Here is a 26,914-nt window from a genome sequence, read left to right as displayed (position 1 = left end):
AAATGAAACTGAAATATCCTCATCTTTTTACTTAGTTATTTGTAATTGCTTAAACTCTAATTTTGGGACGAAATTCTCTCTAACGGGGGGATGATGTGACAACCTGAAATTTCTATCTTGTATAATCATTCAATTCAATCAAAGTCAAACTAGTTTCTGCTATATTTTAGCACTGTTAAGGGTCTGTTTGAGAGTTTCTGAGCCTAGTGTAATGTATGAATGGATGTTAGGATGAGTTAGCTTGAGATCGGGAGGTTAAGTTCGAACCAGAAAATCACTCACAAGGTGTTCACGACCACAAACTAGGTTCACGTCCGTGAACCACCTCCTATATATATTAGAGTGACCTCATTTTCTTCTCATTTCTCCTCCTCCCAACCGTGAACACATCTATTCTCTCTCAAAAAGCTTCAACCATGAACACTCTAAAGCCTAAAAAACGTAAGTGTTTCATCCTTAATCTTGTCATACTTTAAGGACTACTAGATCCTATCCTTGATTTGTCAAGTTTCATCATCATCTTCATGAGCTTGAAGGGATCACGGACGTGAACCCTTCATAGATTCATAAGGGTCTTGAACACCTCATGAGGCCGTGAACTCCTTAAGGCCGCAAACCCATCCATGGGTGGCCATAAACCCTTCCAAGCTTCCATTTGTGAGCCTAACACTTCATTTAGGGTGTTTCCTACAATCTTAGGTGGTTCCTATACTAGTTAAGAGTTGTAACCACTAATTGAATACACATATATGTGAATATATGCATTATAGGATCCAAGTGTGCTTCGGAACTTCAATTGTGAACTCAAGCATCCTATATCTATCTTACCTTCCAGATCACTCACAATCAAGTGAGTTCATACCCCCGTATTTTCATAGATTTCATTGTTTTAAGGGGGCGGGGGGGGGGGGGGAATACAAGTCTAACACAAAGATTTTGTGTTACAGACAAAAAATTTCAATAAATTCAATTGGTTTTCAAAGATTGTGTTAAAATGACATTAAATCACCAAAAGTATTTCAAAATATTAAATTTCTTTTAAATGTTTTATAAACTTATATTTTTCTCCAGAAATCATATATATATATATATATATATATATATATATATATATATATATATATATATATATATATATATATATGTGAATAAGATTTAAAAGGCTTAGGACTGATAACCCACTTTGGTTCCTTTTCCTTGTTTGGATGTGGGATTATAAGTATCGGTTATTTATCCGAGTGTCATTTAAATTTTACTTATATGTAATTGTATATGTATATAAGTACAAAAGCTATTTAATTCAGTTCAAATACCCTTTGTAACATGTTGAGCAAGGGGTTGCATTCATGAATACTCGGTATCAATTCAGAAAGTACATATAAATTATAATAGGTATAATTTATGAATCACATAACATTAATTCATAATTAAAGTATACTAAAGTACATTGTTTTACAAGAACAAAGGTTTGATTCAAAACTACTCAAGAATATACATCTTTCAGATACATGGTAAGAATACTAATTCAAGAACATATTGTCAATCATTTATTTCAGAATGATTGGGTTTTTCATAACTATTATACATGTAACGTTTATATGCTTTTTATGAGTCATTTGATAAAGGTTGTTTAATTCATTTAAACAATATAGTTAAAGTCCTGACATTATAACCAGAATCTCCAGTCGGGGATCGAAACAATGTGTGTATAGATCTATATTAGGATTGACAACCCCACACTTAAACAGCTAGCTACAGTCAGGCATACACGCCTACGAGTAACAGTTGTTATCAACAGCTTTCAAACGCCTTCAATGTGTTGGGTCAGGCCATCTAGTCTCAGTATGGCTACAATAACTCATTAAAAAGATATTAACAATACGTTAGTGTATAATTAACTAAACTTAAGTACATTTCCAAAGTACTAGTTTTACAAGATACAATTTACAGTATTACATTACAGTTTGAAATAACAGTTGGTGGAACCAGGCACACTCATAGATACAAGTTTTACATAAAGGAATACAAATACAGAACATTGGTTTACAAATAGAACGGTTTTATGAGATTAAAACTACTTTCATACATACAGCAGAAAATATAGGATTTTCTGGAACAGTATACATATTCAAGAAACAGAAACATACTTTCAAACATAAATACTTATGCACTCACTCAACTTTATGTTGATACTCTCTTTTCAAATTAATTGTATTCACAGGGAACCAGTAGGCAGGTACTCCCCGAGCTTTTGAGAAGATGGAGCTATTTGAGTCTTGTCATCTTGTGTATAACTATTTTGGTTTCAGTATATACAATGATGAAACACATGTAAATACTTATACTTTTTAAATACAATGGTTGTTTGTCCTTTGAATACTATATTGCATGTGTTGTGATACTACAAATGAAATCATCCACCCCCGGACATTTCCGCCGTCTGGTTTGGGGTGTGACAAAACCCAAGGATGCATTGCTGAAGGTTCATTTGGTCAGGAAGAAGACTGAGTATGAATATACTAAGATTATATTTGCTCGCAAATTAGTCAGGCTACAACGAGTGGATTCAGATTCAATAGATAATTGACAAACATAACGGTATTCATGCTCAGGATGTGAAAGTTTCACTGCAACAACTAATCAACAAAGTCAAGAAGCTTAATTTTGTGCCTTCAGCTTGTTCATATCAGCCTTCCACTTCTGATAAAGGTCGTAATCACAGAATGTCCAAATTTACAAAGTTCCTTCTTCTTTCTAGCATTGTCTTCATTAACTACACATTTCCAGTGGATGTTTATCCAATTCAACACATGTTCATTTGGGAGCCTGAACATAGCATCTTCTACCTTGAAAGTCAAAATCACATATTCTTTCAACATACTGATGATCTTCCCGCTGCTCCTATTGAGCACTTGTTTCATCTTCGTCTAGAGTGCATACGTCATAAGGAACTTGAACGGGGTTATCGTGTGTTGATTTCTCTTGAACTCAACAAATGTTTAGAAGACCTTAAGATTGATGATTTTAGATGGGTAAAACTAGAATTCTTAGCTGAGGCTGAAGATGTAACATCACAAAATTATCACAAAATTATGAGGTAAAGTTTTTATTTATAATTCAACCAAAACATTAATTATATTTAAAGTCAACATTCACATCCTTTTTCTAGATATTCAAAAGTACTTTATAAGAACACAGTTATCAGAGTAAAATCCCAAAATTATCATAATTCGGAAACATGGATGGATGCATTGCGATCAATTCGGACCCTTTCCTTTCAAATTGGAAGTACCTGAAACATAAACTGAAAACCGTAAGCATGAAGCTTAGTGAGTTCCCCAAAATACCACATACCAATCAAACATACTACACAAACATACTGAACAAGCATAGTGCCAAGCATATCTGGGTGCTGGCCTGCCCATTTGGTCTATTTCAACTAGATACTGCCAAGCATATATGAGTGATGGCCTACCCCTTTGGTCTATTTCAACCAGATACTGCCAAGAATATCTGGGTGCTGGCCTACCCCTTCGATCTATTTCAACCGGATATTGTCAAGCATATATGGGTGTTGGCCTACCCCTTCGGTCTATTTCAACCGGATACCGGGTCTATTTCACCCCTACTACTACCACATAATATCATAACATTAATCACCAAGTCATCATACAAATACAAACATGACTGACAATTATCACAAATACAATCATCATGCTTTAACATAACTAGTGGTCCCGCCTTGGTGCCTTCGACCCACGGCTACTGCGAAGGAAGACTCACCTCAAACTGCCGAATATCTTTGATAAAAGCTAGGACTACTGATCCAGAAAATCCCCCGCGCGCTAGCACCAACAAATAATACCAAATTAACAATTGGTCTACAACCCATAGCTAGGATCCAAGTTCGATTGTTCAACACTCAGGGTAAAAGTCCACTTTACCCTTTCCTCACTTGGCCCAAAATTCGAGGCCCGTCAATAGCATCAAAAACCCATTATGGCCCAACTTCCTAATTGGCCCAAAACCCATCTTGGGCCTAATCCAGGGAGGCCCAAATTCCAAAAAGATACCCAAAGCTCCAAATGGGCCCAAGCACCAAAAAGGCCCACATACAGAAAACTGGGGCCCAACAAGGCCCAAAATCCCAAAAACCACATTTCACATCGTGAATAGCCTTGATCACATCGTGAGAACTCACTCAATCAGATCCTAACTCATCACGACTCAACCTAGCCAACTCAGTGAAGGGAAAGTCAGCGGGGTTGCCCTCACGTAATGAAAAGCCTTTCTTACGTCGTGAGCCCCAAGCAGATGACCAGAATCGGGACCAAACGCTTCTCACATCATGAGACCCTGTGTCTCACGTCGTGAGAACAATGTGAGGCTAAAGACCCAACCTTTAAGTCCTTAATCCATTAAGCCTTCAATCCTACTTCATCCAGAAGCTAACAAGGACTCCAAAGGTCAATAAAAACGATTACTTGATGGACATCCATTCCCCAAGCATGTCCTAAACCCATCTCAGGTCAAAATGACAAGAAATGGACCCAAATCAAACAAGATTCATAAATTATAACCATACTTAAGATCCATATGACTAAATCATAGAGAATGACTCATTGATCCATAAAGATACCAACTTTATGGATCCCAAGCATGCAATCCCACATAAACATGCAAAGAGGAGCTTAGAACTTAGATATAGCAATTTGAGCTCATAAAGATTAGATATGGGATGCATACAATGGTCCAAAATGTGCACAAGATGATGGTGATGAAGCCTCCTTGATGAACCAACACTCTAGAACCTCTTCTTTTTCTTCTTCTAGCCACCAAAACACTAAAATGGATCCAAAATCACCAAGATAGATTAGGGTTAGGGTTTTTCTAAGTTAGGAGAAGGTGGAGGCTGAGAAATGAACCCTAAAACCGAGTTACGAGGCTTAAATACATGGGAAAACCTAAAACTTTGTACGCTTGGGTTGCAGTGATCCTCACGTCGTGAGATCTTATTGCCCACGTCGTGAGCTCAATCCCGGATAGAAACTTCATGCGGACCTCCTCACATCATGAGCCTCCATGCCGTACGTCGTGAGCACCCCTTTTTCTCCAAAATCCAACCTTTGACCCTCTGAAACCCTAATTCGAAGAATCCAAGAAAACGGATGTTACAGAAGAGTTCTCTAACAATTAGTTTTGACATCTTTAGATTGGGGGAGATTGTAAGGTTGAGCCTTATAATCTGATGAGTCAAACACTATCACATGCTGACTTCCAGCACCCATACCAGCGTCATCACATACGTATGAAGCCCAACGTCAGTATGTAAGACTTGTACAACCATCATAGTTTTTTATTATGTTTATAGTAACCATAGCTATTTGCCAACTGGTCGGATATCTTTGTGATTAGGATCAATACATAATGTAGGGATTTCTTTAATCATCTTTCTATAGGATTGAAGATCAGATATCTTTGGTCTCGCCATTGAACCCCTCTAGGACTGAAGATCTTCGGACTATCTCAAAATTTAGGATGTTCATCTTGTTGAGTGTTTCTAAGAAGATAATGTTAACTGAACTGCTACCATCTATCAAGATCCTTCGAACAAAGTGGTTGGTCATGTATAATGTTATGACTAGACCATCATGATGTGGGTCTAGTACATTCTCCCTTTCATCCTCATCAAAGGATGTTAGATACATTTTATATGCATATTTTAGCACATTTTTCTCGGTATTTTTCTATAAAAAGATAATCATCTCCTTAATGTTGTTATAAATTGTGTGTTTCTCATTATATTTGCAGAATCCCCATACTAATCACTTTTGTTATGATTTTCAGGGCAAATTGGAGGACCTTGACACATACGACATCTCGGGATGCGTTCTAGGAAGCATTGAAGCTTGATTGGAGATGGAACTAAGGAAGGATGTTGAGGAATGATCTGTAATACTTCGAAAGGAAGAATTGCGACCAAAACGAGGCAGAATGGAAGAAATGCGATCGTAATTTCCATATATCCGATCGTAGATTTTGCTTGCATACTTAGTTCGAGGTTTCTACGTGCCAAAATTCGAGCAAAGAGAAAAAAAGTTCAAAAATACGATCGCAGATCCATATATGCAATTGCAGGTTTTCCTCAAACTCCTAAAAAGCTCCAAAATGGCATCGTATTGCATAAAATCACTTCGGAACACGTCTTTATGAAAAATATGATCGCATTTTTCATATATGCCATCACAGTATTTCCACGCTTTTTGACTGGACGTATAAAAGGATTCTAAAAGCACCCCGGTAACCTAATTCGTGTTTCTAGACAAGTGAGAGGCGATTTTCATTGGTTTTCGAGTGCCAAACACAAATATGAAGAACACGATTCGATTCTTATTTTCGTTTAGTAAGATTTATCAATTAGGTTTTGTTTCTACTTCTTGTAATTCATTTTTAGCCATGTCAGGCTACAAACCTTCGATTTCAGTTTCGCAAACGACACGAATTTTTGTGCAAGTAATCATTAGGAACGATTTTTTACTGTGTTTATTGTTTAGTTTGATCAGTTTTATGCTTAATTGAAAGATTGATTTTGATTCAGTTTTTGTTAACAACTTTAATTGTTATTAAATCATTCCAATTATCTGATTTGTTTACATCCGTAATTGTCTTTATTAATCAGTAAAAGTAACAAATATAAGATTAATTTTGTGTTTAGGGTTAACTCGAATATACACTGATCAAACTAGACTTTACGCTTTCGAGCTTATCAGAAGTATTGGACTTTACCGAGAATTTTACACTGTGTCTAATGCTGCTTTTCTAAATTAATTAAGAGCTTATTTGGTTAATTCAGTAAAAAGTAAGGTTTAATTCAAAGAGCTTGTTAATAATTTTCAGTGCCATTTTAAACAATGCATAGTTTAAGTATCGTGTTGAAGGTTATTTTCATGATTAGGAGAGTCACCACGAAACTGAAATTGCTTTTACTTTCTGAATTTTTATTCCAGTATTTAGGTTGCATTTTTCTTTTATAAATTTATGTCAAAGTTAGCTTTAACAGTCAACAATTCCCCCCATTTGAATTACTGTTAATTTAGTGAGTGCCTTATGCAAGATAGGCATAAACCTTAGGACGTGTCCCTGTGAATTTGACCCTGCTTTCCTGTACTACCCCCTAGTGCATTAGAGCAGTATTTTTACTTATATTATTTGTTTGTTAGGAGTTGCGACACATTGTTAACAAAGGCCATCTCCTTTTTGTTGTTCAAGAACGAATTCTTTATTGGCTTGTCTTCTCTTTCCATCTTGGAACTTTTCGCATGTCTCTTGGCTGCAGAATAAGAGGTTCCACATATGTCAGATCCACTAGAGATAAAGTTAATTAACCCTTCAACTGAAGGTAGTGATGTTATTATTTGAGGTAAGACTTCAGGATCCTGGATTTTTGATTGATTTTTCCTTTCCTTTTTCCCAAGATTTACTTTAAATGTCCTTTTCTCAACAAGTAACTAATCTCTATTTTGAGGGAGAACAATCTTCAGTAAGATATCCAAAATCTTTTTGGTAAGCACACCGCTTGGATTTATCTTTCCATCCTAGTGTTTTATCAGCTTTCTTCGGCCATCTTGCTTTTTCCCCAAGATCTTGTGTTGCATAGTGTAGACCTAAAATGTTAACAAAAAAACAATATTCAAATATCTTAGGATAATCTTCATCTTACAGCGCATTAACCATATGATTCTCAGGTCTTGTGTAAGCTTTAACTCTGTAGGATTTTTGGGAGGAAGGTTCATTCTTCCTATTAGGATGGACATAATACGTGTTTGTTTTCTTCTGGATCTTTCTGTCCTCTTCTATCCTGATAAATCTTAGTGCTCATCTCATGACTTCATCTATTTTTTTGCACAGGGTCATGAAAAGATCCTCGTAAAAGGAAGAATCTTTCTTTAGTCATATCTTGAAGGATTCTATAGCTGTTGCAACATCTAGATGTGGAGTATCTAGGGATTCTTTCCCAAACCTGCTAACATAATCCCTCAAGGACTCATCATCGCCTTAATTTACTCTATAAAGGTCACTTATTAGTTTCTCAAAAGTTTTGCTACAAGGAAATTGATCATTAACCAAGTTAACCAAATGTGTTCCACAAGTAATGGAGTAAGGAGGAACATTTAGTGTAACATCCCAAACTTTAAGACCAAAAATTTCATTTTAATAATAATAAAACCATCATCCAAAATTGTGTTTATAAAACCATAAAAGGAAATCAAAGTATGCCAATAATCATCCAAGTACATCAATCATCAGAATGTGGAACAACATGGTGTGTGCGGTGCAATCATCCCGAGCCCTACCCCTTCGATCCGGAAGAACCTGAAACATAAATTGAAAACTGTAAGCATGAAACTTAATGAGTTCCCTAAAATACCCCATACCATACATATCAAACATACAATAGGCCATGCCCAACAACCATCGGGCCCCATCCAGCATCGGGCCCCGCCCGGCATCGAACCCCGCTCGGAACATATATGTTAGAACATGAGATGGGCCCCATCCATCACATTCATCAGCCTTCGCCTGGCATCGGGCATCGACCAACATTCATATAGACGAATAAACACATGCAAGAATCACTAATATAAATGGCATACAATACACCCATCAATCCTAGCCTGGCATCGGACCCCGCCCAGTATACATATCACATAACATACATGCAAGAGGCACACAGACAACTAGCATTCTAACCATAATAAACCATGGGTCGGCATTGGTGCCTTCGAACTACCAGGCATAGTGAGGAAACTCACCTCTAACTACGGAATATCAGATAAAAGCTCGGACTGCTGATCCGGAAAAATCCCCGCGCAAAACAATCAAACAACACCCCAATTAATAATTGGGAGATAGGCCATAAACAGGAATCTAATCCATATGTCCAAATCCCATGGTAAAAGGCCATTCTACCCTTTCCTCACTTGGCCCAATAACCGAGGCCCAACCCAATGGCACCAAAAACCCAAAATGGCCCAAATTCCTAAATGATACACAAATCCCGTCATGGGCCCAATCCAAGAAGGCCCAAAGCCTAACAATGGCCCAAAGTCAGAAAGACTACTCGCCCAACAAGGCCTAAAACCCTAATAGTCCAAATATGTCCCAAAACGCAAAAGTAAACAAAAGTCAAGCTATTGTATACACCCGGCATACTCAGACTTATGCACAACGTACTCCCTCTGTGGCCAGTACGTCCAGCGTACTCCGTAGTCAACCCAACTCAACAATAAGTGCTTAATCGATTAAGCCACTAACCCAAATTCTCAGATCTGATCCTAAATGATGCCTTAACATGTAAAGTGGGCAACTTTACACCCTTTCATGACTTAATGGGACCTAATACTCAAAATGAACCATAAAAATAACTCTAGCTCATGCATGGACCAAGATGACTCATCAAGATTGCATTTTTATGAACAAAGGACCTCTAAAATGCCAAGATCTAGCTTCCATAGCTTCTGGAGTAGCTCATACTCTCAAGCATGGCTTAAAGAACCACAAAAGCATAAAAACAAGCCCTAACTAGATCTAACCAAATGACCCATCTAGTTAAGAGCTTTATACCACAAATAGCTTGCAAAGTTGATGAAGATTCTGGATCTTCAAGCTCCAAGTCCACCAAAGCTTCAACACCAAGCTTCACCTCCTTCAAAGGATCCAAGAACACATAAAGATTACAACAATGGCTCATAAACACTCAAATGACAGCTAAGGTCTCGTTCTTAGGGTTTTGAGAGATGGAGGTTGGTCATAAGAAGGTCCAAGAATGACTTAAGGTTTTTAAATATGGAATCTTAAAAATTAGGGTTTGTCTCAGTCGAGCGTACATCCCGCGTACTCACTCGTACGCCCATCATACGTGGGTGCCTCCGCGATCATGTATCGAGCCAGTACGCCCAACGTACTTAGCTAGGGACCTAAATCGCCAGTCTTCCAAAAGCCATAACTTCTTCGTTCCATGTCCGATGTCGACGTTCTTTATATCCACGGAAAGGTAATGAGAAGATCTACAACTCTATCAACTCTCCTTTGCCATAAAACTTCCCGAGATTAAATCCAAACTTCATAAAACGTCTGAACTATCACTTTACGGTTATACCCTTGGGCTCCAAAACATAAACTGAACTCTCGGATCACTTAATCTATATTATCCACATCCAAGGGGTCTAAATCTCTCCTTCCCCAAGTCCCATAGCCTTATGATAACTGATCCTCAGGTCACGACACCTAATTAGGAAACTATTCGAAACAGGGAGTTACAACTCTCCCCCACTTAAATTAGATTTCATCCTCGAAATCACATCCTTACCATCCTCCTGGAACCCAAAACGCTCCGACCAGTACCTCTTGATTTCCCTGAATCACCAGAAAGGTTGTATCTTACCCTTAGTGACCCTCCAAGGCTACCATCGAACGCCAACCTTGTCAGATTTCATACTCCTAATGATGAACAAATCATTGATCCTTTAACTATCAAACCAACACCTCACTGCTATATTTACTAAACCCCCAAAACTTTGCCTGACATCCACACAGGTAGACCCATCCCGAAACATAAACACGAGGACCCCACACTGCAATCTGATCTGAAAACATCCTTTTGGTCCTGTACTTTGCAAGTGGGACCCTTGACAGATAAATTCCTTAAACAAAAATTGATGGTAAAATGATCTTTCGATTCTCAACGCGAGTCCCGCCCATTTTCCAATCTGATACATGACCTATACCCCGAAATCCAATGATTTACACTTGCATTTTATCCGAAGTATTCTGATTCCACTACGACCTTTCACTAAAACGAAATGTAAAATCCCTAATCTACTGCTGAAACTGACAACCTCACACCTGATCCAACCACCAGGCTCCTACTGAGAGTCTAACTGGGAAAGACTACCCTAGCCTACACATCATACGAATACCAAACACTGACCACAAAGTCATCCTACTCCAAACGTAATCCAATACCTTGCCCCAACCAATCTCCACCGGGTACCACCCGTACTATCATAACCATACGGGCCTTGCCCACGGGTCTCACCCATACTGCACAATCGAACTGGCCTCCCCCAAGTGCCTAACCCAATCAAGTGTTGTACAGGCGTAACCTCGCCTCAGTTCCAACGATCCTCATACCAACGAAGAGTAATCTCCCGACAATAATGTTCGCCTCGACCCAGGCATGTATTAATCATTCCTCAGTCCCACGACCACTCCCACAATGGCCTACCTCATTCGGGTGCATGCTACGATCCCATCGTAGACTTACAACACTTCCCTGACAGCCTATCATCTTTTTGTACGCTACGGCTACCCCGTAGTCTTGCAACATTCCTACATCAACCTACCAATTTCGTGAATGCTACGGCTGCCCTGTAGTCTTACAACACTTCCATACTCCTATAGGGCCAACCCATGGTTTTACAGTCCATCTACCAAACCAACCATAATCATTATAAGTTGAACCCGCTTCTGACTATACCTAATCAAATGTTCGGGTTATGCTTCAAATCCCAAAGCCTTAATCTGACATGAACATGGAGAAATGCACTAACACAACCCTCAACCTGGATCCATCCACATACCCACCATGCGTCACTGCTGATGCACAAAGAAACCTGAATATCCATTCTTGTGCAACCCTTATAGCAAACGATTCTCCCCCACTTGGATTCGTCTGCGCTCTTCCAATCCACAAAGGATTTGATGGACTCACACTCCATCTCACAACCTAAAAATTCAAACTGTTAACAACCAGGGCTTACAAGAACTAGCATTCCATTACTAGCCAATCTCAGCGAACACACAAATTCCAAAACCATATGAACACTTCCTGAATTCTCAATGAGCTTAATGATCCCCAATACTTCCCATGATACAACCCCAAATCCTTAAGCCACTTCAGCTCTTGTCATAGAACTATAACTATCACACCCCCAAACCGGAACGGCGGAAACTTTCGAGGGCGGAGGATGCCATGTACAGTATCACAACATTTGTATAATAGTAATCAAAGTAAACACAACCACTACATTGATAAAGTATAGTTTTTACATCTTTTCAATACATAGTTTGTATGACATCAAAAGTGTATAGCAAAAGTATAAAAGACGTGACTCTACAAAGCTCCATCTTCTCAAAAACCTGTGGGTGTACCTGTCTACTGGTTCCTTGAGAATACAAGTGATTTTGAAAGTGTATCAACATTTAAGTTGGTGAGTTCATAAGCATGTTTATATTTGAAACCGTCTGGTGTTCCTTGAAAGTGAAAGTATGTTTTCCCAGAAAATCCTATATTTTCTGTAGTAATGTTATCGTACCTTAAGATAGTATAATGTAGTTTTAGTTCATATAAAACCATGAAAAGTATGTTTTCTCTGTAATGGAATAATATCCTGTATTTGCACTAGTATAAAAACTCAGTAATTGTAAGTACCTGGGTTCACCAGTTGTTTTGTAAAACACTGTGTTGTAGTTTCATTAATAATAAAACTATGAGAAGTTGTTTACTTATTCATACACTAATCGTGTTGTTCAATACCAAATTGTGAGTTATTATAACCATACTTGATGACCTAGGATGGCCTGAAACGACGTTCTTCAGGCGTCGGAATCGATATGACATTTGTCACCCCAGGTCTGCCGGCCTAACTGTAGCTAACAATTAAGGTGCAGGATTGTCAGTCCCGTATAGATCGATACACAAATTCACGCTCTACCTCCAGGAGACTCTGGTTATAATTTTAGGGCTTGGTTGGTACTTAGATAAGTACTTGAAGGGTGTCTCACAAAGATATACTGACGGTTACATGTATAATAATTGAAAATCCTTTGTGTTAAATAATTGTTTATATGATCCATAAACTATACTTAATATAGTTTATATGTTTATTACTGTAATAAAGCTTGTACTTAGTAAGATAGTACGTATGTTCCACAAACTATGCCAATCATAGTTTATATGTTCGTTTGTATGATATCTCTGTATTTGGTAATAATGATATAAGTGTTCCATAAACTATACCTATTATAGTTTATAAATGTGTTCAGTTTGCAATGAAAATATTTATGAAAATTCTCCTTTTCTCAGCATGTTACAAGGGTTTAAAGTTTTATATTCATGTATCCATAAGGCATATATAAATATATAAATATGTTTTGGTAAAATCTATAGTTGAAACAGTTGAAATAATTTAGGAAAAACTTGTTACAGTTTGAAATGATTGGAAACATTGATAATTAACTAAAATCATTTGGATGTTAACATAAAAATTCCTTGTGTTGTACTTGTATTCCCCCCCCCCCCTAAAAACATGGAAAAAATAGTGAAAATGTAGGGGTATGAACTCACCTCTAGTGCGTGTTCGTGTTCGAGTAGCAAACTCTAGAGACGATCATCGGGCTAGCGTACGTGAGAATAGCGTTATCCTAAAAATAATTATATCCGACGTCGTATTTAAATTAATAAGATATTAATTTAAATAATAGATTAAATAACTCTTGAGATAATTATTAAAGTGTTAGACAACACTTTAATTATGTAAGGAATACTTACAAAATTATTTGGAATTATTTGAAGTGTTGCAAGGCATTTTCGGTAAGCAAAAGGGGGTTTTCGGTGGGTTTGAAGAGTTTTCGGTGTGTTCTTGGTGAAATTATGAAGATTTGAAGATTGTTCTTGGTGTTCTAGGTGGAATTATGATGATCTGGACAATACTTTATGAAGATATGAAGGTTTTCAGATGATACTTGAGAGCAAATTGAAGGAGTTTACGGTTTGAAAAGTGAGAAATGAATTGAGTTTACTGCCAAACACTTATATATAGTGATGGTTTTCGGTCCTAATGGGCCTAAACCTTTGGGTTTTCGGTCATACACTTCCATAAAGGGTTTACGCTCTTAAAGTCAAAGGGAAAAGGGTTTGCGGTCCTATGTAGGCTTTGCTAGGGGATTTCGGTTCAAAAAGGGAAGATGGCCAAAAACCCTTTTTGATTCCATTACCAAACCGTAAACTACTTGATATTTAATTCTTAGGCCAAAAAACTCATTTGTGGTGGGTTATTTTATGGTTCCAAGTTTAATCTTTGTAATTCAAACTAAGTGTCAGGCCTTTGCTTGAACTAGTGTATGTTTTGATGACTTATAATAACTCATATCAACATAGGTTTTAAGTTTACACTCTTGTTTTAACATATAATCCTATGTAAGCGTGTACTCTTGGCAATCAAAGTTCTTATTGTCTCAATGTTTAGGAGATGAATTAACTTGTACATGGTTGTAATTTAGACTTTTATTGAATAAATTTGACTTGAAAATGACAGGTTGTTACAATAACCCTTCACTAGAACGGATGGATCACCAATCCAACTACCCACTTATCAAAAAAATCAATGTACTCTATATATCTCTATAAAAGTCTATTTAAATCCTCTGGAAAAACATACATGCAAGAGTCACACAGACAAATAGCATCCTAACCATAATCAACCATGGGCCGGCATTGGTGCCTTCGACCCGCCAAGCATAGTGAGGAAACTCGCCTCTAACTTCTGAATATCAAATAAAAGCTCGGACTGTTGATCCGGAAAAATCCCCGCGCTAAATAATCAAACAACACTCCTATTAATAATTGGGCCATAAGCCATAACCAGGAATCTGATCCATTTGTCCAACTCTGAGGGTAAAAGACCATTCTACCCTTTCCTCACTCGGCCCAATAACTGAGGCCCAACCCAATGGCACCAATAGCGGAAAATGGCCCAAATTTCTAAATGATACACAAAGCCCATCATGGACCCAATCCAAGAAGGCCCAAATCCTAACAATTGCCCAAAGTCAGAAAGACTACTGGCCCAACAAGGCCCAAAACCCTAATAGTCCAAATATGGCCCAAAATGTAAAAGTCAACAAAAGTCAAGCTATTGAGTATGCCCGGCGTACACAGACTTATGCACAACGTACTCCCTCTGTGGCCAGTACGTGCAACGTACGAGGTGGGTACGCCCAACGTACTCCGTAGTCAACCCAACTCACCAATAAGTGCTTAATCGATTTAGCCATTAAGCCAAATTCTTTGATCTGATCCTAAATGATGTCTTAACACGTAAAGTGGGCAACTTTACACCCTTTCATGACTTAATGGGACCCAATACTCAAAATGAACCATAAAAATAACTCTAACTCATGCATGGACCAAGACGACTCATCAAGATTGCATTTTTATGAACAAAGGACCTAAAAATGCCAAGATCTACCATCCCTAGCTTCTGGAGTAGCTCATACTCTCAAGCATGGCTTAAAGGACCATAAAAAGCATTAAATCAAGCCCTAACTAGATATAACCAAATGACCCATCATGTTAAGAGCTTTACACCTCAAATAGCTTGCAAAGTTGATGAAGATTCTGGATCTTCAAGCTCCAAGTCCACCAAAGCTTCAACACCAAGCTTCACCTCCTTCAAAGGATCCAAGAACACCATAATATTACAACAATGGCTCACAAACACTCAAATGAAAGCTAGGGTCTCGTTCTTAGGGTTTTGAGAGGTGGAGGCTTGTCATAAGAAGGTCCAAGAATGACTTAAGGTGTTTAAATAGGGCAAAAACCCTAAAAATTAGGGTTTGTCCCAGCCGAACGTACGCCCCACGTACTCCCATGTACGCCCAGGGTATGTGGGTGCCTCCGTGACCATGCATCGAGCCAGTACTCCCAACGTACTCCTAGAGTACGCCCAACGTACTCGGCTAGGGACCTAACTCGCCAATCTTCCGAAGGCCATAACTTCTTCGTTCCAAGTCCGATTTTGACGTTCTTTATATCTACGGAAAGGTAATGATAAGCTCTACAATTCTTTCAACTTTTCTTTGCCTTAAAACTTCCCGAGCTTAAATCCAAACATCATAAAATGCCCAAGCTATCACTTTACAATTATACCCTTGGACTCCAAAACACAAACTGAACTCTCGGATCACTTAATATATATTATCCACATCCAATGGGTCTAAAACTATCCTTCCCCAAGGCCCATAGCCTTATGATAATTGATCCTCAGGTCACAACCCCGAATTAGAAAACGATTCGAAACAGGGTGTTACATTTAGGAGCCACTTTAGTGCAGATCATGTAAGGGTTAAACCAAAACCCTTGCATAAACAAGCCTCCTTAAGATGTTGAGGAATTGGAACCATCATCATGTGTTCTCTTTATTAGGCGACATGCTCTTCAGGATTCGTGGTTCTATCGTACATCTTCATGTTGGGCGTCTGAAACCTATTTGGAACTTCAATGTCACAGATAGGAAGTGCAATCTTGAGACCATGTGGCTGATAAGTGACACCTTTGGTATAGGTCTGACTGAGTTCCTTCGCCATGACTCGACTTATCCCCGAATCTTGGTTACTAGATGGGATGTCTAGTATCCCTCTAAGATCCTGGGAGGTAGGACCTCCCATTCTAGGAGTTACAATATCCGTGAAGATGGGCGCCTATCGTGATATGAATTCTACGGCTTGGCGTTCTGAAGATGCACCGGTTTCAAAGTTCAGGATCCTAGGATGCAAGAATAAAGATGGAGTTGGTGTAGTTTCCATAGTCCTTCTTGAATCTGAACTTAATTTCTCCATTCTTTAGAATAACATATTGTTGGTTTCACTTTGCTCAGTGATATGTTGATCCATTCTGGTTAGCATGGATATGATCTTTTTGTTCGAGACTATAACTAGTATTTTTTCAGCTGCACCTCCTGAATATTGGACTGGTGAAGATGTTGAGGCATTTCTTCTAGGGATTTCGACATTCCTTCTTTGTGGGTTGATAAAAGGGGTGGGGGTAGGCTCTGACCAGCATAGATGGATGTAATAGTGCTAGAAGTGGATTTTGGTAAAAATGACATTTTTAATGCAAACGGTGTAAGTGATTGAAAATCTGAGAAAAAACTTTTTTGAATAACCTTAAGGGAAAAATGTAATAACACCACTTGTCCCACGGATGGTGTCAAATTGTTTCGGTGAAAAATTGATAGACTAATTTCATAACGAAATTAGTAAGTGTGGTGTGATGTTTAAAATAAGATGTGTAAAACAAAAGTGCTCGAAATCTTGAAATATGTCGAAGATCTTGGTTCTGCCCAAGGTCCTAGGAAGAAAAATATAATACCAGGAAACGGTTGAATAGAATTGATATGCTCCAAAGTACAAATAAGTGTATTTGAAGTGTTTGGGGTAAAAATAGTGTTAAGGTTGTTTAATATTTAAACTCATATAACAAATCTAAAGATACTAAAAAAAGGTACTAAGATACCACAAAATCAAGTGCAAGAACATAGTACTATACGAGGAAAGCCTTTAATCATTTTGGATCCCCGACATAAAATCTCGGGAGGTGATGAAATCACCTTCCTTAGTACTTATATTAATTGAAATAAAATTACAAGTGCTAGTTGATCGTGTTGTAAGTGTGAAAGTGCTCAAGTGTCAAGAAAATGAGAGTGTGAGTAGAAACAAGAATGTGTGTGTGTATGTGTTTGTGAATGTTGATCAGCTAGGTGTTTATACGTATCAATAACAACAACTAATCTATTATTCTAGGGATCTTCCTTGATCCATGTTTGACCCGATTTTCTCGATGGTCGTCAACATTCACAAGGCTTTGACCACGCGATTTTAACCTGGTCTACTCCTTTCTAGTCAAGCTCATAGTCCATGCATAACATGTTACAAGAAGCATGATGGCAGTCTAAAGATGTTAACTAAGTCGAAGATCTTGGGCTACATGGGATGTTAGCATGAGTTCAATATATTAAAAGGGTAAGATAAAATTCTAGCCATAACAAAAACTATGTTACATCAAATCACCCACATAAAACTAAATGTGTACTATTCATATGTCTTCCTTTACATCTTTAAATAAGTAGATAACATCATGTGTTTATATGGTACAAACTCTTGAATTTTTAAAACTTAAACCATGAGCATAAGCATATATTCAAATAAAGTTATTCATAAACTTTCAAAAGTAACAATGTAGATTCTAAAACATCTCTTCATTTCATTCCAATTATATTGTATCACTTAAATACTTTTTTTAGATTTAAATCAAGTTTTATGGATAATCAAAAAGCTATAATGACATAAAAAATTCAAAATAAAATTAGAAAATCATATACATGTAGAACCATAAACTTTTTCTTTGAAGTTTAAAAAAAGTACAAGCAAAAAATAGAAGAATAAATCAAAAGATAACCTTACTATCTAAAGGTTTGATAATAGAAAGTTACATGCAAATAATCACACATATTTACATTTACATATACAACATGTTAAGTCATTTTTATTCAACTTTTTCTTTGTAAATTTCTCAAAGTGTACATTCCTCTTCCATTCTTATGCATTGTAGATAACAAAAAAAAAAGACAATAGAAGTACTATGAGTAACTAATAAAGGAAATAATGTTATTATATAAAGAAAATACTAATCAATTAGGTCCACTACAAAAAATATGGCATTTAGTGGCATACAAAAAGTGCCACTAAAAACCCAGAAAAATGTCGCTAAAGGTTTCTCATAGAATCAATGACACACATAATAAGTGCCACTAGAAACGCTCCCATTAAAACCCTTTAGTGACACTTTTTGTTTTTGCTGCTGCAGTTTTTAGGCTTTTAGTGACACTTTCTTATTTGTCGGAGTAGAAGAAAAAACTTTTGTGGCATATATGTTATGCCATTGAATGCTTATTTTATTCAAGAATTGATGTTACATATTTTAAGATTTAGTGGGACTTTTTTATTTGCCACTAAAAAAAGTATTTTGTGGCACATTTTGTGTCGATATATAGTCATGAGATTCTATAATGTAGGCTACTTATATCTATATAAAATTTATCTATAATATAAAATTAAATAAATAATTAAATTGTAGCACATAGAAAATAATAAAAATTCCATTATTTTTATTGATATTTTTTAAACTTTTTGAATCAAATATCTTAGTAAATGTCAAATACGTCTAAATGTGGAATCGAGTACATGCTAAACATAAAACAACGAACAAAAGTATATATATATATATATATATATATATATATATATATATATATATATATATATAGGGCATAAAGAATATACATTACAGCTCCACCTAAGTCTAGGTACTAAACCTCTAAAATATGTCGTTTTAACTTGCTAAATATACTCGGTTTGGTTTCACTTGGTAAATATATCATCCTCCATAACATTTATTTCTTTCATTATCGTTTTACCATCTCTGTTTTCTTTCCTCCATTATCGTTTATTACTTCACCCAAGTGAACATTACTAAACCCTAAACTCTAAACCCTAAACCCTAAACCTAAACCCTAAACCCTAAACCCTACACCTAAACCCTAAACCTTAAACCCTATACCCTAACCCTAAACCCTAAACCCTAAACCTAAACCTAAACCCTAAACCCTAAACCTAAACCCTAAACCCTAAACCCTAAATCCTATTGTGTCGATCTTGAATTTACATCTTGAAGTATTAATCGTGAATCCATTAACCGTAATCTTTATATAGTAAAACAATGTATTTTCAAGAGGTTTAGTACCTAAGCTTAGGTGGGGCTGTAATGTATATTCCATTTTCCCATATATATATATATATATATATATATATATATATATATATATATATATATATATATATATATATATATATATATATATAACTAAAGATATGTTAGGTTGAATAAATGATGTTATCTCATACTTTATAATCAATACTAGCGATTCCCTGTCAAAAAAACAAAGACAATTCACAATACAGTTAAACGAGACATAGTTTAGAAAACAAATAATATTATATTGAGCACATATAAATATTCTTGCCATTTTAATTATATATTTTTTAAGGAAGAATAACAGACAAGTTACCTTAGAGGGTTGTGGAAACAATATGCTGGATTGGCCATAGAAATATCTGATTCCTCCTAATAAATTTCCAATAGCAGCCTTAAACTTTCATGGATTCAAAATCGAGCTGCAAATAATCATTTAGATTAAGGAACATAAGGGTACCTTGTCTGATGGATTAATGATATTCTTGAATAAAATAAGATCAAAAAGTTACAATTGAAATCAACGTATGTAGATATAAAATATGTTGACAACTTACATATGTGAGAATGGGAACTGCATTTAATGCCATCAAAACAACATTATTTGCAATGTGTAATCCCTCATCCAAAGTTACAAGATCATTTTCTACAAGTGCATCGGCATCAACCACTATAGAACACAACAAGAATTATTAATATATCATTGAGTAGAAAGATGGTTACAAGTTATACTAAAAACATTCAGGATAAATTGAAGAAAATAGCAACGTACTTTATCCTTTTTACCAAAAAGGGCAATGTCCTTTATCTTTGTACCCAAAACAGCACATTACTTGATTTATTTACGGATAATAGCAACATACTTACATTTTTACCTATAATAGCAATATGTAACATGAAACTTGTAAAAATTTTAATATCAGTATATAAATGTAATTTCATTGTTATATTTGGTTAAAACATAAGAGTACGTTGCCCAACTACTAAAATGTAGGAGAATCTTTAGATGTATCTGCAAGCTCCAAATGACTAACATAATAGTTAAATAAATTAGTTACAGGAAATAGATCATTTAGCTCGAAAATTAACAAAAATAAAACTACATTTAATCTGATCGAGACAAAATCCACTATCAATAGTACAAAAATAAAAAGCTTATATGAAACACTTATCACCTTAATGTACAGGTGTGTGAGTATAAATTCCCTTAGAGATGGATTAAGAGTAAATCCGTTCACACATGATCCAGTGCTTAACACAAGATGAAAAATGAAAATACATGTATTTATCAATGAGTATGTATTAGACAACAAAACATTTGTTGAATTTAAAAAGTCGACATGAATTAGACCAAGTTTATTCCACAAAAACAATAAAAAAGAGATAATTTGTTTAATCAATATTTCTCACCTTGCAAGAGCTACCATACATGCAATATCCAGCAGCCGGCATATTCTTTCTAGGATGAAATACATCTTCTAAAGATGCCTCACCATCATCTTTTATCATTTAAATCCCAAAAATCTAGAAAAGGATTCAACTTATCATGTGGTAAAATCAAGTTATCTTGAAGAAATTTTGATATATGTAAGGAAATCCAAAAAATATAAATAGTTTTAATAGGGTATCATACAGTTTCTAGGATGCAATACATCTTCTAAAGATGCCTCACCATCATCCTTACCTTCCACGTTTAGATGGTTCCACAGTGATTGCATCTTCATCTTCTTAAGAAATAAGTATGCACAGAAGAAGAGTGATTCCACTAGATTAAACAGTAACAATATAAATTTGTATTTGAATTTTTACAAACACTCACTGCTCTACCACTACTGACCAAAGCTATCACAAAAACTTCCTTTGACAGAACATCCGATTTCTTCTGCTCTTCTCCCTAAAATTAACCAAAATGAACACATAAAGTTGTAAGAACATAATCAAAGAATTTTGCACTGGTTAGTAGTGAAAAGATGAGATGTGTTATTTGTTAACTTTCCTATACATTCGTCTCCCCAACAAGTCCAATGAGTTTTTCCAAACCTGCCTGTACAAGAAAATTTCACACCATAAGAACAATTTTCTTAAATTATTTTGACACCATTTGTTTGGCGATTACGATTCATATCTAAAAAGTTAGCAGATAAATTTTGCAATCGAAAAAAATTATTTTTTTCATCATAGCAAGCTTAATTAGGGTTTATTCACTAATCATCAGAAGAATACGTAATCATAATCATAATTTTGAGATAAGAAGAGAAATATAATGATCAGATGGTAAACTGCTCGTAAAATTTGATTAAACATGGGAAATAAGATGACCTTGTTAACAACGGAACAAACGAACTTACAACCTAGAACAATGCTATCGAGCAAGATACTGTATCGTGTTCATAAAATACATTAAGAGTAGGAGCAGATGATGATAACTTAAACCAGTGTACAAGAGCTAGAACAAAGAGTATTGTAGCTAAAATAAGCGTCAAATACCAATTGTCGGTGCGGATCAAAATATACCGTACTGACAGTAGTGTAAGGTGACGACGACGACGAACTGGACAACGACGACGTGATGGTGGAGCGGGGACGACGGGAGGTGTCGATCGTACGCTAAAATCGTTATTATCGAGGAGTATTGGCAAACCTAGACAAAAGTGAAAAAATTGAATGTAACTTGCACTTAGTCTAAGCTAATAACAATAAATATATATTCTGATCTAATTAAGTATATCAATATCTGCATTTCATCATGTCATTGTTTGTACTTTGTAGACAGGCACCATATATCAAATAGGAATCAAACGCAGGGACGACTATGAAAAACGTTCAAAAGATGGACTAAAGTTGTATATTCGGTGAAGATTACGGACATTTTTGTAATTTACTTTTATTATTCTAATAATTATTTTTATAAAATATTTTTAATAAAACAAAACTTTTAGTGGTATATTAAAACATCATACCACTAATAATTATGAATATTAGTGACATCAAATGTTAATTGCCATTAAATTTTTTAAATTTTATAGTGGCACATACAATATGTCATTAAAAATCTGAAACATAGGTATATCAAATATATGTCACTAAAAATATATGTCATATTTTGTTTGTAGTGGTTGTATAAGTACCATTGAGTATAAATAAGTTAAAAAAATGATAAAGAAAAAAACCATTGTGATGGTAACTAATCGAAGGAAAAATGCTTCATAAAATATCATAAGTTATAAAACCCTCCGTTTGTAATAGTTAAATATTACAATTACCAATTATTATTATTATAAGAAAATTGAAAGATAATTAGATTTTCAAATAACTATAGTTGAAGGAAAAATACATTATATGTACATTCTTTTCCATTTTTATGCACTGTCGATAACAAAAAATAAAAAACAATATAAACAAGTATGAATAACTAATAAAGAAAATAATGTTTTATATAGAAAAGTATTAATTAATTAGGTCTTATAAATACTATTAAGTATAAATAAGTTAAGAAAACCCTTAACTTATAGTAGTGATTATTAAAGGAAAAACGTCTCATATAATATTTTAAGTCATAAAGCCTTTAAGTTATACTTGTAGTTATATTTGTATAACTACAAGTATAACTTAAAGGCTTTATGACTTAAAATATTATATGAGACGTAATAATCACTACTATAAGTTAAGAGTTTTCTTAACTTATTTATACTATAAGTTAAGGGTTTTCTTAACTTATTACCAACCGTTATTATAATTTTTTTTTAAATTATTGAAATTTCAAATAAATAAGAATAAAAGAAAAATAACGATAGATATATAGATTCCATATATTTAAAAGCAACAACATTAAATTAGATCAACTATAATAAATAAATCAGTCATTGATTCACGTGGTCGAGTAGCTGTCGTGCATCTTTTTGGACTTCGGACCCTCTTTTCTTGTCCATTTATGATATAATTATACTCAATATTATTTCATCTAATTACAATCTAACTACGAAATATAAATAAAAAAACAAAAGGCCGATAGTTTAACATTTCCTTCTGTTTATCTTTGTATTATCATTTTGTCTTATGTTAACATTAACATTTATTATTTTATTAAAAGACGGATGAACATATATGTTATAAATGTTGTGATGTTGTATGATTTGAGTTAAATATTATATAACTTTCATACCTTAGTATACTTGACCGGTCTGTAATTTTAAAAACATATATGAATAGTAAAAATCAAGGTTGTAAAAATTGCTCGACGGTCGACTGGTGTTAAGGGATTAATCGGTCTTGACGGAGATTAATAGGGGATTAATCGGGGACCATAGATTATTAATAAAATATTAAAATTAATTAAATATTAATATATCTTAAGAAAAACAAATACTTCAAAATTAGAAAATAAGAAAAATTGTAATTTGGAAATACGAAAATATGAACATTTTGGTATAATATTCGAAATTTTGAAAATTTGAAAATTTTGAAGTAAAAAAAAAGTTGGTTTTTTGAATTTTTTTTAAATTTTTTTTGACCTTTTTTGGCTTTTTTTTTTGACTTTTTTGACTTTTTTGACTTTTGTTGACCGATTAATCCCGTCAAGGCCGATTAATCCCGCCAAACCCGATTAATCCTAAATTTCCGATTAATGTCCTAATCCTCGACGGTTTGAGAACGCCAAACGATTAATCCACGATTAATCGTCGATTAATCCCGATTTCTGCAACCATGGTAAAAATAGGTCTTTAAATTTTTTGGATTAATAACATATATAAACTGATTAGCAATGGAGAACAATATATTAGTGAACTAGGTGTAAAACCCGTGTATTACACGGGTTGATTAAAAATAATAAAATATTAAAATGTAAATAATAAGTATTTATTAAAATAAAATTTTGAAATAAGAAATGAAGAAACATATTAATTGCAATTTAGTATAATATTTATTACATTTGATACTTTACATATATAACTATAAGTATTATGTGGCTTTTTAATCCTAAAAATTAGAAAAAAAACCATAAATTGACATGTGGATATTATTTATTTAAAAATTATCATAAAATGATAAATGTCAAAACTTATTAGAGATTGACACGTGACAAAATTATCTTCTGTTTATTATAGTAGAAGATTAAAATTACATCCCCCTTCACACCCGGAGGAGGCCAACCTTGCTATCTATATTGTAATGACTATTTTAATTTTAATTGTTATTAAAATGAACTTTTATAAATAATTTTATAATGTTTTTGTTTAGGGTAAATTACACCATTCGTCCTTCGTGCACATGCAAGAAAGCGTGTTTAGTCCCTATTTTCAAAAATTAACTCGTACCGTCCCTCATTCGTTTAAAACTTGCACGTTTCGTCCCTATGGACATAAAAAGACCATTTTGCCCTTATTTATTTCTTTTTTAATTTTATTTTTATTTGTTTATTATTTTTAGATTAAAAAAAAAGAAAAAAACAATAAATAAACATACATGAATCCACCCTTCCCCGCTTCCCCCTCCTACGTATTCCTCTACCTTTGTCCCCTATTCTCAGCCACTCCCAATGCCGGCGAAGCCCCATCAGCCCCACCTTCACCTTCACCCAAATGCGATAAACCAAAATCGGACCAGTTGATCTTCATCCTCCTCCAATCGCCTCTATAAAACCCTATAAAACCCTAGAACTCAAGAAGGAAATGTACATGGAATCATCAACAACACCACCATCGCCGGTGGAATCATCAACAACACCACAATCACCACCACCATCTCATATCTCGACTCAACCCTAAGTCGCCTCTCGTTTTAACTGTTCTCAATTTGCAGCAAATTAGAAGATCGAAAAGAGAGAAGTAAGTTGCGATTTATCCTTTCCCCAATTTCCTTTCTACTTCTTTGAATTTAATCGGTCATCTCTCTCACTCTGTCTCATAGACTGCCACCACCTCCTGCAATCACCACCAGTCATTACTCAAACCTCAAAAAATGAAACCTGAACCTGCAAATGAAACCAAACTAAACCCTAAACTTATAAATCGAAGATGATGGAGATTCAGATCGGAGAAGTGGGTTCTGATCGAACTAAAATCTTCTCCATCGACAACGGAGACGGAAATGTGATCACATTCCGGGCGGTGTTTAAGATGGTTTTAGGGGTTGATTTGGTTGTTTTTCCAGGCGGTTTTGGTAAAGATATAGTTCAGAAACTGGGGGATAGAGTTGGTTAGCTTTGAGAATAATATAAGGCAGGTGGTAGTTGTTGTTTGGAGTCAATGAACTGATGATGTTCGAATGGTGCAGGTTGTACGAAGGTGGTTCCGACTGTGGTGGGTTTTCCAATTTTGAAGGTATGGTTTAAATTGGGTGTTGGTTGCGGTTTGTGATGATGAACAAGGGTGCAACAAGGGTGTCCCGATGGTGATGTAACCCGACAAATGAGGAGGTAGGAATTTGGTGGTGGGTTTTAAGGTATTATAAGGTATATGTTTGACGAAAAAGGGTTGAATTGGGAAGTTGGCGATGGATGTATGGTGTTTGAGAGATGCAGGTGGTGTTCATCCGATGATTTGTTAGGGTGGGGGCATGAAATGGGGCCATATTGTTTTTTCTTTTATTTTTAAATTAAAAAATAATAATTATAACATTAAATTAAATGGAAAAGAAATATAAAAGGGCATAATAGTCATTTTAGGTCTTGCAAGGGATGTAGCTCGCAAATTAAAAGTAATGAGGGATGTAGCGTGCAACTATTAACCAAACGAGGGACGGTCCGAGTTAAATTTTAAAAATAGGGACTAAACACGCTTTCTAGCATGTGCACGAGGGACGAATGGTGTAATTTACCCTTTTGTTTATTATAATGAAAGTTATTTAAGATGTTTAGAATATAATAAATTAAGTTTTTAAAACTTTGTATCCAATCAGAATATCCTATGTTTGATTTGATAAGATAATAATAGTATTTTTTTAAAGAGAGTTGGCGGTATAATCACAATTATTCATCCTCCTTTAGGATGGTCGGAGTGGCTCGACAAGAGGCCACTTAGGTTGGCGGTATCCGACGATACTGTTGGGGACGTAGCACCGAGCAAAAAAGGGACTACGGGTTGGTTCTTTATGTAACTCGATATCATCTATCTCTCTCTTTCACTCATATATATATATATATATATATCTATATATATATATATATATATATATATATATATATATATATATGAGAAAACCTTAGAAAAACCCAATCTGTTATCCACAGATGCTCGACAAAACCAATATATTATTTTTTTGTAC

At 35.2% G+C, this 26,914-nt stretch overlaps 1 pseudogene; it reads right to left on the bottom strand.

Annotated features, from left to right (window-relative positions):
- Positions 1-19,797: 19,797 nt before the first annotated feature.
- On the bottom strand, positions 19,798-25,393 carry LOC145104543 (fructose-1,6-bisphosphatase, cytosolic-like; annotated as a pseudogene).
- Positions 25,394-26,914: the final 1,521 nt, after the last annotated feature.

The sequence above is a fragment of the Lactuca virosa genome, chromosome 4 (assembly GCF_052849685.1).
Source record: "Lactuca virosa cultivar CGN04683 chromosome 4, Lactuca_virosa_CGN04683_v6, whole genome shotgun sequence".
In the NCBI taxonomy this organism is placed as follows: domain Eukaryota; kingdom Viridiplantae; phylum Streptophyta; class Magnoliopsida; order Asterales; family Asteraceae; genus Lactuca; species Lactuca virosa.
Note: the sequence above shows the minus strand (reverse complement) of the source record. Positions and strands in the feature narration are given on the sequence as shown.